General features: G+C 34.7%; 1 long non-coding RNA gene across 1 annotated transcript in view; it reads left to right on the forward strand.

Annotated features, from left to right (window-relative positions):
* The window catches only part of LOC110346541 (uncharacterized), a 48,731-nt gene that overhangs the window by 17,820 nt on the left and 17,184 nt on the right, over window positions 1–13,727 (forward strand). Inside the window, exon 2 of the long non-coding RNA XR_015450020.1 lies at window positions 7,248–7,338. This is a non-coding gene — a long non-coding RNA (uncharacterized LOC110346541). The remainder of the gene's footprint in view (window positions 1–7,247; window positions 7,339–13,727) is intronic.

Here is a 13,727-nt window from a genome sequence, read left to right on the forward strand (position 1 = left end):
TTTATTTTGTTATATCAATGTGTTTGTTCTTCACCTAACTCCACACAATTTTGATTAGAAATCATAACACATTCATTTACACTGATTCCTCTTCATCCTTTTTCAAAGTTATTGTATGTATTATTGTCCCTTTGATTTTCTATGTAAGTTTTGGAATAATTTTGTCTTTATCTATGCCAAATTCTTTTGAGATTCTGATAGGAACTGTGTTAAATATGTATAGGAATTTGTGGAAGGCTTACTATGGTGAATGTCCCATTCTTTTTTATTTCTTCTATCAACATTTTGTAGATTTCAACATTAAAATATTGTATATGTTTTGTTATGTACAAGTCTAAGAATCACATTTTTGAGCCTTTTAAATTTATATTGTGCATTTAATTTTGATTTCTACATTTACATTGTTAGAATATAAGATTAGGTTGGTTTTTGAATCTTGATATAGTTTCCAGTGTTGCTGAAGTTACTTACTAGTTCTTGGCATTTTAATGTAGTTTCCTTGGTTTGTTCTATGTAAACAATCTTGTCAACTATAAATATGTAGTTTATTTCATTCTTTTTTGTCTGTGTGTATTGTATTTGTTTCTTGCCTTATTGCTGTAGCTAGAATTTCCAGTTATATATTGAATGAGACATGTAGGAATAGAAATCTGTTTTATCCTAAATCTTAGAGAAAACAATCTGTCACTGATGGATACCACATAGCTAAAGATATTTTATACATCCTCTTTAATAAATTAGGGAAGTTGGCCTCTATTACTAGATTGGTGAGGGTTTCTCACGAATGTGTTTGGAATTATGTTACTGTTGTATATATAAATTGAAATGGCCATATAAGATTTTTCTTCTTTAGTACGTAAATATCGGAGGTTACACTGATATTTGAAATTGGAACCAGCTCTACAGCCATGAAATAAAAGTCACTTGATCATTTTTATTTATTGCTGAGTTCTGTGTAGTACAATTTTGCTAAGATATTTGTGTCCATGATCAAGAGAGGCAGTGGTCTGCAGTTATCCTTTATTTTTTACTGTTTGATTTTGGTATTAGGGAAATACTAGCTCATAAAATGAATTAGAAAGTGTGCCCTCCTTTATTTTCTAGATGAGACTGTATATAATTTATAATTACACTTTGAAAGTTTGGGAGAATTCACCAATGAAATTATTTGGGAGTGGAAATTTCTAAAAAACATTCTGTTTCACTGAGTGTCTCCACTGTGCTTTAGTGTGTGTGTGTGTGTGTGTGTGTGTGTGTGTGCATGTGGTGAGACTGAACCCAGGGCCTTTTCACTGAGCTGCATCCTCAGTCTCTATTTAAGTTTTGGGACAGGGTTGCAATAAATCATTAAGTTGCCCAATCTCTGCTCAAACTTGTGACGCTCCTGCCTCAGCCTTTCAGAGTGCTGAGATTACAGGTGTGCACCACCACACCAGGCTGTGTTTTTGTTTTCAATGTAATTGATTTCTTCTGTTGCATTTACTTTCTTCTATTTGGGTTTATTTTGGCTCATCCCTTGCTAGATTCTTAAGGTAAGCCCTTAGATTATTGTGACTTTTTTCTGATTTATTCACTTAGTGCTGTAAATTTGCCTTTCAGTATTGCTTTACTACTTCTTAAACACACAGATTATTTAGAAATACTTTGTTTAGTTTCCAAGTATTTAGATCTTGTTAACATGTTATTATTTATTTTTAATTTAATTTCTTTGTGTTCATAGAACACGTTCTATAAATTTCAGTACTTTTCAGTACATATAAGTTATGCAGAGGTGAGTTTCATTTTAGCATACTCATACACACATAAAATACACACAGACATTTCCATAGCCCGGGTACTCTTTGCCCTTCCCTCTGCTCTCTACCTGATCCCTTCCTCTTCTCGAATATTTTCCCCTCTGCATTCATGTCAACTTTCATTCCCCCCACTCTGAGAGAAAACATGTCATATTTGACTTTCTGAGTCTGGCTTATTTCACTCAGCACAACGACATGCAGTTCCATCTATTTTTCTGCAAATGACAAAATGCCATTCTTCTTTCGGCTGAATAATAATCTACTGTTTGTATATACTACATTTTCTTCATCTATTATTCATCTACTGACAGGCACTTATCTTTTCCATGTGTGCCCTTGCCCTTGCCTGTGTGTGTGTGTGTGTGTGTGTGTGTGTGTGTGTGTGTTTCGGGAGATTTAGCCAGGGCTTTCACACTGAGCTGTATCCCCAGCCCCTTTTGATTTTTTTTTATTTTGAGACAAGGTCTTGCTTCATTTCCCAGGCTGGATGTGCACTTGTGATCATCCTGCTTCAGCCTCCAAAGGTGCTGGAAATATATACCTGTGCTACGAGACCAGCCTGGCACTTGGCCATTTTCAGTGGCTTAGTTAGCATGAATTGTGGCCCGAGTATTCAGTAACCTCTGTGCATGCTGACTTCAGCTCTTTTGGGAATAAACCAAGGAAGTGGTATAGAGAATTCAAATGGGAGCTCCAAGTCTAGTGTTTTGAGAAAACTGGACAGTGGCTGTGCTAATTTACATTCTGACAGGAAGTGCAGAAAGATCCCCATACACACTCATCCTCACTAGTATTTATTGTTTTTTGTATTCTTGATGAAAACCATTCTGTCTGGGATGAGATGGAATTTCAGTGCAGCTTTGATTTGCATTTCTCTAATGGGTAAGGATGGTGAACAGTTTTTCATATACTTAATGGCCATTTGTGCTTTGGAGAAATGTCTGTTCATTTATTGATAGGGATTTTTTGATATTATTTTTTCTGAGTTCTTTATTCTGGGATATTAACCCTCTGTTGGAAGAGTAGCTGGCAAAGATTTTCTCCTATTGTGTAGACTGTCTTCACCTGTTAATTGTTTCCTTTGCTTAGCAGGAGATTTTTTAATTTGATGTAATCCTATTTGTTGATTCTTGATATTATTTCTTGTGATGTTGAAGTCCTATTCTAGAACTCTTTGTGTGGGCCTGTGACTTTAAGTATGTCTTCCATATTTTCTTCCAGCAGTTTCAAAGATTGAGATCATCTACTTTTATTGATTTGTTTTGTTGACACAGGGTCGACAGGCTGGCCTTGTACTAATAGCAATCCTCCTGCCTCAACCTCCCAGGTGATGGAATTACAGGCATGAACCACCATGCCTGGCTGCATTGAGTTTTTGTACTGGGTGAAATATAGATATCTAGTTTCAATCTTCTATATAGGAATATCCACTTTTCCTCACTGCATTTGCTAAAGACTCTATCTTTCCTACATTTTATACATTTGGCCTCTCAGGAAGGAGATGGTTGTAGTTATATAAGCTCATTTCTGTATCTATTTTATTTTTATGCCAGTGTCATGCTCTGTTTTTGTTACTGTAACTTTGTAACATATTTGAAATTGTGTGTTGTGATACCTCCAGCTATGCTCCTTTTGTGGTCTAGCTATTCTGAATCTTTTGTGCTTCCATATGAATTTTAGAATTTTTTCTAGTTATTTGAATATCATCAGTATTTTGATGAGAATTCCATGGAATCTGTACATAACTTTTTGTAGTACAGCAAATTTAAGAACTTTAACTACCAATTCATAACCATGGAAGATCTTTCCATCTTCTAGTGTTTTCTTCCTTCTATAATTCTAATTATAAAGACCTCATACTTTTTGGTAGATTTATTTCCAATAAACTCATGTACTTTTGAAGATATTATGAATGGAATTATACTCCTGATTTCTTTCTCAGCAGGTTCACTATTGGTGTATAGAAAAGGTACTGATTATTGTATGTTGATTTCATTTCCTGTGACTTTACTGAGTTTTGTTATCAGATCTAAGTCATCTAGTGGAGTTTTTAGGACCTTCTAAGTAAAGGATATTATTATCTGCAAATAAAGATGATTTGATTTCAGTCTTCCCTATTCCCAACCCTTTTATTTCTTTCCCGTGTCTAACAGCTGTGACTAAAATTTCTGCTACTATACTAAACAAAATTGGTGAGAGTGTACAGCTTTATTTAATTTCTGATTTTAGAGAAAATGTCTTCAGTTTCTCTCCCTTCATAAGGTTGATGGTATGTTCCTGTATGTAGCCCTTACTACACTGAGGTAGGGCTTCTCTATACCTATTTTCATCAGGATTTTTGTCATGGATGTTAAATTTTATCAAAGACTTTTTTCCACCAACTGAGATGATTCTGTGACTTTTCACTGATTGGCTTTATGTGGCTTATTTGTTTGTGTATGTTGAACATCTTTGCAATCTCCAATTGAAACTAACTTGATCATGATTTATGGCCTTTTTAATGTGTTGTTGAATTTTGCTTGCAAGAATTTTTCTTGCAAGAATTTTATTGAGGATTTCTGCATCTATGTTCAGATCATCAATTCTTTTAAGTATTTTGTTCAGTGGTCCAGGAGATGATCTTTTTTTGGAGTACTTTGAAGAAAATGTATATTCTACTGTCACTTGGGTGCATTGTACTAGAAATGTTGATTATATTTTGTTGATATTTGGTTTTGTTGTATGCTTGTATTTTTTTTACTTCTTTGCCTATTTGTTCTAGCAGTTGTTGACAGAGGGATGTTGAAATAGCCCACTACCATTTTGTATTTGTTTGTTTCTGCTTTAATTTATATCAACTCAGCTAATTTGCTTTTAATTTGTATATTCAGGTCACTTACATTTAATGTAATTATTTATATGTTAGACCTTATTTATGCTTTTCATTTTACTATTATTTCCTCTTTGCTTTTTATTTTGCTCTTTTCTTTTAAATATATTTTAGAATTTAACTTTGATTTATCTATTTGTTTATTGAATCATTTCATGTAGCTTCATTTAAGTTGTTGCTCTGTTTATAATAACATACATCATATAAATTTATAGCCTAGTGGTTTTTTCCATTTTACAGTTTGAGAGATGTGTACAAAGAATACTTTTTCCCTCCCATTTTTATAGAATTGTCTCATACATTTCTTCTACACATATTTCAAACTATATCAGATAGTGTTATAATGTTTGCTTCAATCTACAAACATAATTTAACAAATTTATTAATCTTTTTCCTTCCTTCCTTCTTACCTGGCTTCTTTTTTCCTTCCCTCCTTCCTTACAACTTTCTCTTTTCCTTTCCCTCCACTTCTCTCCCTTTTTTTGTCTATACCTGTGTCAGTTCTGAGTCTCTGGCTTATTCAGCTTAGAGTATGAGAAAAGAGAAAACAGAGGGAACTCATCTCAGCTTCACTCCTTGGCTCCCAGTCGTAGATGATCTGCTTGCTCCCTCTTTCATAGTTTTCTTATGTTTTTTTTGTATGTAATGTCCATGGCTTTTAGTTGTACTAAAGAAATGGGGAAAATATATGTACTCAATCTTCCCAGAAGTAAACGTCTAAAGCATTTAACAGCTTAAAAATCAACAAAGTGTAAAATTTTAAAATAAATTAACATTAAGCCCTTAAGGAAGCACTTACTGCACACCTCATCTGTATGGCCATCCGATGTTATTTAAGATAACAACTCTGCCACATGACTACCTAATCACTGATGAATAATCACAGATCTCATTCAGAAGTATCTTGTTTACTTCAGTTTGGGAAGGACTCAATGAAGAACTAACATCATGTCAATCAAACAAATTGTTCAAAACTTGTAAAGACCATAGATCCAAAAACTTCATGGGGTATTATTTATCTTTCTCTGTTTCTGTTTTCATAATATTACAATAACATTGCTAATTTGGTTCAAAATGATTTCATTTGGAAGGAGCACAGCTGCAAAGATAAAACCTGGCATAAGAGCAAAAACTCACTCAGTGTTGCTTAGATTCAGCCTCCAGGTCAATGAGACAGAGGATTTTTAAAACACAGAAGTGTGCTTGAGACAAAGGATGAGCTTGGTTCCCAGGGAGGCCTTTATAGTTTGGGGCAAGGAGAACCAGTGGGAAGCACAGATCTCCCCAGTTTCAAGTCTGCCTTTGAATTTCAGGAACTTCATTCCCAGAAAAGGATCCTTCTTTCTGCTCCAAGGCCAGTGTTCAACTATGAGGCTGTGGAGAGTCCCATGTCCGAGACTGTACCCAGTCGACTCCGATGATTCTACTTCCTCGGCAGTGGGACAGCATATCCAGTCTTTCACCCATTTTTCCATCTATTCCACTCACTTAATATGAAACAAACATTTTTAATTTAGTAGTGGCAGGCCACCAAGTTGGATGCTCTGCCCAAACAGACCTGCTCTCTGCATCCAGAGAAGCACAGAGATAACAGGAAGCCAGCAGCCACCCTGCTGCTCTCACCACTGCTCTGTTTATCAGCCAGCCCCAGGCCCACCACCCATGGGAGTCTAAAATTTTCCACCCTCTTGATCAGTGTCCCCTCCCCTACCTAAACTTCCACATATCAAGCAGCCTCCTTTCAGGGCCAATGGCTTTCTCGCCCTTGGCCTGTTTGCACCCAGATGGCAATATACTTATCACGTGTTCCTTGAACTCTGCCTGCCTGGGTGGTCTCAGTCATGCCTTGGCCAGACCTTACAAGTAGCAAGTTTGTCCACTATTAATCAGACGCAAAGTGTTTCCAAGTATTTTAAAAATGTATCCTCCATTTACTAGCAATGCCTTCGCTAATTTGTCTTCTTGCTCAAAGCTTCAAAAGTTTATTTAAATTGCAGCCACTTCAGCATGCACAGCAGACTTTAAAAACAGCAAACTCTTATGCTTTTCTTTGTGGTCACTATGCTTTTGAGAATCAATGGCATTTAAATTTTTTTCATGCTTTCCTAAGTAAGTAACTAAGTAAGTTCCTAAGTAAGTAAGTTCCTAAGTAATTTACAGAAATTGTTTCTGTTCCTTTGTCTTATATCTGTGTTGCTGGGCTAAAACTACAGTGGGAAAATGGAAAACAAAGCACAAGATTGTCACAGTTTATCAAGTCATTTCTTTAACCTGTGTTGACTTTCTAACTAGTACCTCTTACTCTCAAGCCATGTGAGATCAACAGATAATTATTTTTCAGTGAAGTTTATTTAACAATGTATCACAAGAGTAGAACATGTAGTTTAAATTCTGTTTTAGATATTTCAAGGTAATTCCATACATATTGCGGAAAAACCACATTTATAAGATATGCTCATTAGTACAGGAATGTGTGGATGAGGAATAATAACTTTTAAAAAAACTAAGCATACAAAAAAAGGGAAGGGGGTAAAATACAACTAACAGTTAACTCCTTTTCTTTCCCCAAACTTTATTCCTAGGAAGTGGTGCACCGGATTAATACATCACTAAGTGAGAATTCAATGACTCTTTTGTGAAAGTGGTGACCTGTACATCAGGAACATAATGCAAGTAAGACCTCACTCCCTGGCAGTTCTAATCAGGTCATAGTAAATATACTGTCTTCACTTTGCATTACTGCTTCACACAGGAACTTAAATTCTCTGCGATAGGGGCACTTATATTGCTGGACTAGAATCTGAATTGAAAAAGCGGCATCTATTCTTTTCTGTGGCCATTCTGGACAAACAGAGCACATGATCCACAAGGTAGATTATTAATACAGTATATAACTAAGCTGAACTGCTGTTTTATTTTTATGTTTTGAAGAATACAAGTTATCAATTGTTGGCATCTAATTTACAAAACATTTCTTCACCTCTGGAAAATAGATCAAAATATGCTTTTCTTTTACATAAAGATAGCATAGTTCTGAAAGTTCAAGTTCACATCTAGCTCCAAGCTTGACAGGAAAAGGCAGGCAGAGAAGAAAGCCCCAAGAAAAACAAAAAAGTCAGCCCAGTGTTGTGCATATTGCAACAAGTCTTGATTTGCCTTAAACTATTTTCTCATGTCAAATTCATTAATGCATTAATAATTAAATTTCACACAGTTGACAACTGTTTGTGATAATAAAATAGCATAGTAAGGTAATCATATAGAACTTTTCCTTTTCAAAAGTGCTTTCAAATGAATAATTTCATTTGTTGCTCACCATATGATTCAGTATAGTAGTGGAAGTGTTATTTTCCTCATTTTTCAGAAGAAACCGATGTTCACAAAACTGATTACCATAGATAAGAAAGCAGACTCAGTCTGGGAACAGGCCTTTGCTTCCTATAATTGGTCTTTATATCTAATCAACAGATTAATTCCTAACAGTTCTAAAATAAAATTATTTAGTGCTGAATTCCGAGTTCTTTTTCAGATGATTTATTGGGGTAATGATCTCAGGAATAACTTGTGGGGTTTGGAAGAAAGCAAGGTATGGCCGAGGAGAAAGCCAAGCAAGGACTGGGATAGAAGGGATGCCCGGCCTAAGTCTGAACACGCTGGCGGCTGGGAGAAGGAACTGCACCAGAGCTTTTCTTGCTCAGAGTGAGAAAGCTGTTCTTCTTTCTCCCTTCTGCCAGTCTTTAGCCCTGGACAGCACATGAATAGAAAGGAACCTCAAAGGAATCTGCTACTTTTTGTAATTTCCTTTGGAGAATTGTTTACTTTTTCATTTTACTGTGAGTAGTTTCAAATATATCAAATTACAGGTCATAGCATAATGAGCTCCCGTGTACACATACTTACCACCAGTAAAAACACACGGCCAACCTTATCTCCTTTGTGAGAGTTGAATTCTTAAATACAGTGCTGTTACTCAGGAACATCAAAATATATAGCATAGTTGTACAATTATTTTGATTCAAACTGTCCTATATGGGAAAATTAGTGTACTAGATAGACTTGGATTTATGACATATGTTTAAATCTCTGCAGAGTTAGGGGACTGAGCACATGTTTCTTATGGTCCTTTGGTACCTAAGCACTTGATAATTTTCTGCCAAGTGTAGCTTAGATTAAATAGTTTATATCTTCAAACTCACTCATCTGCTTTTCACTGGCACTTAGCAACTCTTGAAGCCAGGACAGACTCTTCTTACACTGCTACAGAACAGACGGTTGTGCCAGTTGGAGCTCATGAGCCAAGAAGCATAGTGGATTCCCATTATTCATGTTTGCAGGTATCGTGGCAGGGCCTCCAGAGCCTTCCCCTCTTGTCCTCTCTCTTTCACCTTCCTCAGCCTTCCTTACCCATGCTGTGTTATGTTTTCATATCCATAGATGTGACTCTTGGCCTCTCAACTTTCTGCTGTTCTGCCTAGGGTCCGACTTTCCACATTTCTGTTTGTAATAATTATTCCTTGTGCAAAATGCAACTCAAAAAACATCTACCTGTAGAAATATTTTTCAGTCTTCATTATTTCCTCTTTCTGAACTTTCTTTCTCTTCATCTCCTTCACTTTTATCCCATTCTTCTCCCCCAACCCAATTTTGTGTGCCTTTCCCCCATCTATTGGTCACATTTCCATTTGCAAAAGATCTATCTTATTTCCTATTATCTATCTTCTATTTTGCTCTTTAAATAATTTATAATTTGAGTTTCTCATACTTCTAATATTTAAGCTTGTGTGTCTGATTTATTTCACTTAATATTATTGTCTCAAGTTGTATCCATTTTCCTACAAATGACTCATATTTATCCTTTATATGGCACAGTAATACTTCATTGTGTATAAAGAACATATTTTCTTTATCCATTCCTCTAAAGATGGACATATAGGCTCCTTCTATGACTTAGTTCTTATGAATTGTGCTGTATAAACATGGGTATGCATATATTATGGTAATATGTTGTCTTTAACTGTATTGGGAAGATACTTAAAAGAGGAATAGTTAGGTTGACTATGTTTCTAAATTTAATTTTTGGAGGAATCTCCATACTGATTTCCACAGTGCTTGTACTGGTTTACATTCCGACCAACAACTTGGAAGTATTCTTTTTTTCCCTGCAGCTTTGCCAGCATTTGTTGTTATGTGATTTCTTGATGATAGCCATTTTTTTCTGGAGTAAGATGAAATCGCAGTGTTGCTTAAATTTACATTTCTCTAATGACCAGTGATGTTGAACATTTTTCATGTATTTATTGGTCATTTGCACTACTTTTGAGAAATGTCTATTTGATTCATTTCAGTTGCCTATTTGTTGAGTGGATCTTTTCCTAGGCAGAGTGATTTTTCTCTAGTTAATAATCTACATTTCTAGAAATCTGTGGGACAGTTTCTTAGTGGGATTTTTTTTATATTTTCACTAAATAGAGACCTAGAAAAGTGTGCCCAGTATATTTGTAGTAAATGAACAAATGAATACAACTCTATTGTTTGATTCTCGTGACATTTGCTACTTATTATGGTCCATAGCATATTTTATTGTGATAATTTGATGCCATTACTACCTTGTTTGTTTTCATAGTATGGGTTTCCCAGAAGCAGATGCTGATGTGAGGATTTTAGAATAAGTAGACATAATATTTTTGACGTGATATCACATTATCAGATGACAGAGATCTGAAACAGAATAAAGAATGGAGAGGAGAAACTAACAATGAGGGGAATTGGAGTTTAAACAAAGTTGGGAACTCGGGTATCATGCAGAGCATGAACTGTGATGCTATCCCACTTGTAGGAGATGGCTTTAGGACTGCTTGGGGGAGACATTATTTTCCTGACATTCAGCTTAGTGCTTTTGGGCAGAACAGGATTGGTGGCAAGAAAAAGCCCACAGATAAAGATATGCTGGTGCTGGCTGTTGGAAGATAGGCTTGCACGAAAGCAGAGGTGCCAAGTGGAGGCGGGTGTGACACTAAGCCCTGCCCTGCCATCTCCTCTGTGATGCCCCTCTACCAAGATATCTTGCCTTAGAGCCAGCTGATTATGGACTGAAATCTCTACAATCTGTGAACTACAATAAATTTTTCTTCCTTTACCTTTGGATAGTTGTTATTTTGTCTCAGCAATGAGAACAGTAACTAAGACAGGAATCAAGGCATAAATTCACTAATTTCCTTACATATATTCTATATAAGGCTTCATGTTTGCTTATTTTCCCTGTCCTTTAACTCTAGTCACTTAAGTCTCTGTTTTTTTTTTTTAAATTTTGTATAAAAATGTTAACCATTAAGGAGTATTTTTTTTTTTTACCATATCTGTAATTTTGTAGCAGTGTCATTCTTTGGTCAAAAAATACTTGCACTTTTTTTCTTTTTTTCTTTTTTTTTTTTTGGTACCGGGAATTGAGCTTGGGACCTTGTGCTTGCAAGGCACTGGAACCACTGAGCTAAATCCCCGGCCCAATGCATTTTTAATTTTACTTCACATTTTAAAGTTTATTATTAAATCACAATATTTTTATTTCTGTTTTTTTTGTTTATAAGAGATAAATTTTGTTTCATATTATGCATCAATAACATGTACCAATAAGGTCCAGTATGATATTTCAACACAAGCATAAAATATACACTGATCAAAAGTGACCTCTCTTTATGTACTTCTCTCCCAATCACTAGAAATCACTATTCTACATTCATGTCCACATTTTTTAGCTTCCACACATGATAGAAAACTTGTGGCATTTGTCTTTCTGTGTCTGTTTTATTTCACTTAACATACTCTCTTCCAGGTTTGTTTATTTATTTATTTATTTATTTATGGAGACAGGATCTTGCTATGTAGCCCAGACTGGGCTCAAACTCACAGTGATATTCCTGCCTCAGCCTTCTGAATTCTGGGATCACAGGAATGCACCATCAAACCCAGCTTAATTTTTATAGCTATTTTCATGTTGTGCATATTTTCACTCTTTCCTACCTGTAGCTGTTTATAAACTATTTAAATATATTTAAAGTGAGCTTCGGTTTTTTTATTATTTTCTTAGGAAATATTTTTTTTTACTAGGAAAGTTTTTCTTTTGACCTGAATTTTTCAAATAGAAAGTCAATTTTTCAAAGTAAATATCATGTTTCTAATTTTTCAGTGGTGCCACATATTATTACTGCTTATTTTATTAGTACATGTTTGCAGTACATAATGTTTATGTTCCTTGTGTGGAGTTGGTACATCTATAAAACACATCTTAATTTCTTTCTTCATCCATTTTGCCTCCCCTTCTTCTCCCTCTCCTCCTTTTCAATCCCTTGCCATTTGGGAAAGATCTGTCTCCTCACTTCCTATTATCTCTCATTTATTTTGCTCTTTATGTATAATTTTGGTTTCTCATATAAGAAAAATCATGTGTTAGTTAAGCCTTTGTGTCTGATATATTTTACTTAACACAATGCTCTTAAGGTGTAGCCATTTTCCTACAAATGTCTCAAATTTGTCTTTCTTTATGGCAGAGTAGTATTCAATTTTATGTACTTCCACAGTATCTTTGTCCATTCATCTGTTATGTACATTTAGACTGCTTCCAAGAGTTAGCTATTATGAATTGTGCTGATACAAACATGGGCTTAACTCTTTCAGGAAGATACCTAGAAGAGGTGTATCTGGGTCAAATTTAATTTTTATTTTTTAATGTTTTGAGGAGACATCATACTGATTTCCATAGTGGTTGTATTAGTTTACATTCCCACCAACAGTGTAGAAGGGTTCTTTTTTCCCTGTGACCTAGTCACCATTTGGTATTATTTGATTTCTTGATGCTGGACATTCTTTCTGGGATGAGATGGAATCTCAGTGTTACATTTTTCTAATAGTGAACAAGGCTGTTTTTAAGTTAAACTTATTTTAATGATACATAAAACATGCAAATGTACATATCAAAGAGGTAGTAAGATGTTTTGAAACATGTATGCATTCTGTAATATTTAAATCAGCTTCAGTATATTTATCTCTCAAACATTTATCACTTCTGTGTGGGGAAGACTTGAAAATCATTTCTTGTAGCTCCTTGAAATGTCCAGCTCATTATCCTTATCTATATTAACCTTATTGTTCACAGCACACCAAAAATTTTACACTTATCTAACTGAACTTAGACCCATTCATCAATTTTCCCCATCCTTTCCTCTGCCCTGTCATTGTGCTTTTGATTTGCAGTGACTAATGGTTAGTGATGTTAAACATTTTCTCATGTACCTGTTGGTCTTCTGCATGTCTTTTTGTAGAAATATCTATTTGGTATAGTATCATTTTTAATTGTTATTTGTTTATATGATATTGAGGTTTAAGGTTTTCATATATTCTAGATATCAATACTTTTTCACATATATAGTTTACAAATATTTTCTCACACTCTATAATGCCATCTTTTCATTTTTTGGTTGTTTACTTTGATGTACAAGAATGTTTTAGTTAGATGTAATCGCATTCTCTATTTTTGTTTTTATTTCCTGTCTGGGTTGTTCTCCAAAAATCCTTGCCTGGTCAAATGCACTGAAGCATTTCTGGGTTTTCTTCTAGTAGCTTCAAGTCTCATATTTAAGACTTTAATCCTTTTTGAGTTGATTTTTGTAACTGGTAAGAGGAGTCAGTTTCATATCAAAATGTTATTTTTTGGTGAAATTTGAAAACTTTAGATTTTATTTTAGTTTATTTTTATTAGTACATTTTTGTGATATAAAATAATTACATATATCTTAGGGAATTGATAAATATACATATTGCATCTTAATAATTTTTGCTTCCCTTTCTCTTTCCCACTCTCTCATCCATCCCTATCCCAATTCGCCTTCTCATACAAGCCTACCTCTATGTTTCTCATCATTGTTTTTCTTCAAATGCTTGTTGTGATTTTTGATTTAAGTTTCATTGACACTTCAAATCAACCTTGGGAGAAATTATATTCTACAGTTTTGAATTTTGAACATAATGTATCTTTGTGTTTATTTAAATGTTAGTTTATGAATAATATT

This window comes from Heterocephalus glaber, unplaced genomic scaffold (assembly GCF_053883595.1).
Source record: "Heterocephalus glaber isolate CG9 unplaced genomic scaffold, H.glaber_assembly_v1.0 deba00000896, whole genome shotgun sequence".
Taxonomy (NCBI): domain Eukaryota; kingdom Metazoa; phylum Chordata; class Mammalia; order Rodentia; family Bathyergidae; genus Heterocephalus; species Heterocephalus glaber.